Here is a 2,772-nt window from a genome sequence, read left to right on the forward strand (position 1 = left end):
TAAGCTCTATGCAGTTTTCTAGCATGTGCTCATATGTATGCAGTGCATATGGTGTGTGTCTCAGGCGGGGTGCCTGTTAGCGTGTGGTTGTGTGTCTCGGGTGTGGTGCCTGGGTATTAGTGTATCTTGACGCCACCAGGAACTCCTGGTGGAGTCAAGATTGACAGGGGGTAACACCCCCTGTACGTGATTGGCTGGATAGCAGTGTTGGCTTCTAGGTCCTGGCTGCTGCAGCTGTGAGCTGGCGCTGTTGCCTCCCTGCATGCGCTCCCTCTGTCGTACCCTGCACAGAGCTCCCGCCCAGTTAGCCGGCTGCAGTGCTCCAGCTGTGAACGCACACTGCCTTTCACAGTCTGTTTCGCTGGCGCTTTTGCCTCTCCGCTGGCCGGCCCGAGGTGAAGGTTATATATGTCAGCGTCCCGCGCCTCTTGCAGTCTCTGACGCCGCCGCTGTCGGCTCCCTGCTGACCGCCGCTGGTAATGGCGCCTCACACCGCTGTGGACACCCTGCTGCCAACCCCCATTCAGCGGTCAGTGGAACAACACATAGGGGGCAGCATCCTTCTGGAGTGGTGGCAGCTAAGGCACTTACACATGGTCCTACGCGGATGCATGGGGGTCCACTGTATGCTTTAACTGTTCTGCTTTAGTGGGCCAATCACGTACAGGGGACGTCACCCCCGTCAATCTTGACTCCACCAGGAGTCCCTGGTGGAGTCAAGATACTCTAATACCGGGTGCCTGTTAGCGTGTGGTTGTGTGTCTCGGGTGGGGTGCCTGTTAGCATGGGCTTGTGTGTGTGTCAACTGTCATGGAGGGCTGGAGACGCGGGTGCGCTCCCTACTAGACCTACACATCCACTTATGGGGATGTTGAGTTGGATCCGTGGTCGTAACCGTTTCTTCTCTTGTAGGACGCAAGATGAAGATGTTTTCGGAGTCTCACAAGACGGTGTTCGTGGTGGACCGCTGCCCGTACGTGGCGGAATCCTGCAGGCAACACGTGGAGTGTGTAATGCTGACGAAGAGCCGCACCCAAGGAATCATCCCGCTGGCGCCCATCTGCAAGTCGCTGTGGACGGGCACCATGGAGGCATCTATGGAGTACTACCAGGATCATGTATGAAGATCAGGATGGGGGAGGGGTGCTGCGCTGCCGGCAATACAATAAGTGTTGGGGCCCTGGTAGAGATTTTGCATTAGGGCCCGGGAGCCTGGAGCTGCCCTCCTGGCATTGCACTGCAAGAGCATACCACCTTAACCCATTAATGACCACCAATACGTATTTTTATACTGCACTATAACCCCAAGGGCCTCTTCGCACCGGCGATCACGGTTTTGCTCTGAGATCATCATGTCAGTTGCCTTCGTGTTCCGGTGATTCCGATTATTTATCTTGTGAAGTCGCATCTTCTCGTCATTTCCTTCCCCAATAGGTGTTTCTACTGTTAAACCCATAACTTCACACGGACATCACAAGCGCGCGCAATACGATAAACCCGGGTCCGTACAGCCGGAGGGCTCATACACATACGGTGCGCACAATGCGATAAACCCGGGTCCGTACAGCCGGAGGGCTCATACACATACGGTGCGCGCAATGCGATAAACCCGGGTCCGTACAGCCGGAGGGCTCATACACATACGGTGCGCGCAATGCGATAAACCAGGGGTCCATACAGCCGGAGGGCTCATACACATACGGTGCGCACAATGCGATAAACCCGGGTCCGTACAGCCGGAGGGCTCATACACATACGGTGCGCGCAATGCGATAAGCCAGGGGTCCATACAGCCAGAGGGCTCATACACATACGGTGCGCGCAATGCGATAAACCCGGGTCCATACAGCCGGAGGGCTCATACACATACGGTGCGCGCAATGCGATAAACCCGGGTCCGTACAGCCGGAGGGCTCATACACATACGGTGTGCGCAATGCGATAAACCCGGGTCCGTACAGCCGGAGGGCTCATACACATACGGTGCGCGCAATGCGATAAACCAGGGTCCGTACAGCCGGAGGGCTCATACACATACGGTGCACGCAATGCGATAAACCCAGGTCCGTACAGCCGGAGGGCTCATACACATACGGTGCACGCAATGCGATAAACCCGGGTCCATACAGCCGGAGGGCTCATACACATACGGTGCGCGCAATGCGATAAACCAGGGGTCCATACAGCCGGAGGGCTCATACACATACGGTGTGCGCAATGCGATAAACCAGGGGTCCATACAGCCGGAGGGCTCATACACATATGGTGCGTGCAATGCGATAAACCAGGGGTCCATACAGCCGGAGGGCTCATACACATACGGTGCGCGCAATGCGATAAACCCGGGTCCATACAGCCGGAGGGCTCATACACATACGGTGCGCGCAATGCGGTAAACCAGGGGTCCATACAGCCGGAGGGCTCATACACATACGGTGTGCGCAATGCGATAAGCCAGGGGTCCATACAGCCGGAGGGCTCATACACATACGGTGAGCGTAATGCGATAAACCCGGGTCCATACAGCCGGAGGGCTCATACACATACGGTGCGCGTAATGCGATAAACCCGGGTCCGTACAACCGGAGGGCTCATACACATACGGTGCGCGCAATGCGATAAACCCGGGTCCGTACAGCCGGAGGGCTCATACACATACGGTGCGCACAATGCGATAAACCAGGGTCCGTACAGCCGGAGGACTCATACACATACGGTGCGCACAATGCGATAAAACCCGGGTCCGTACAGCCGGAGGGCTCATACACATAC

Source organism: Eleutherodactylus coqui, chromosome 8 (genome assembly GCF_035609145.1).
Source record: "Eleutherodactylus coqui strain aEleCoq1 chromosome 8, aEleCoq1.hap1, whole genome shotgun sequence".
NCBI classification, from domain to species: domain Eukaryota; kingdom Metazoa; phylum Chordata; class Amphibia; order Anura; family Eleutherodactylidae; genus Eleutherodactylus; species Eleutherodactylus coqui.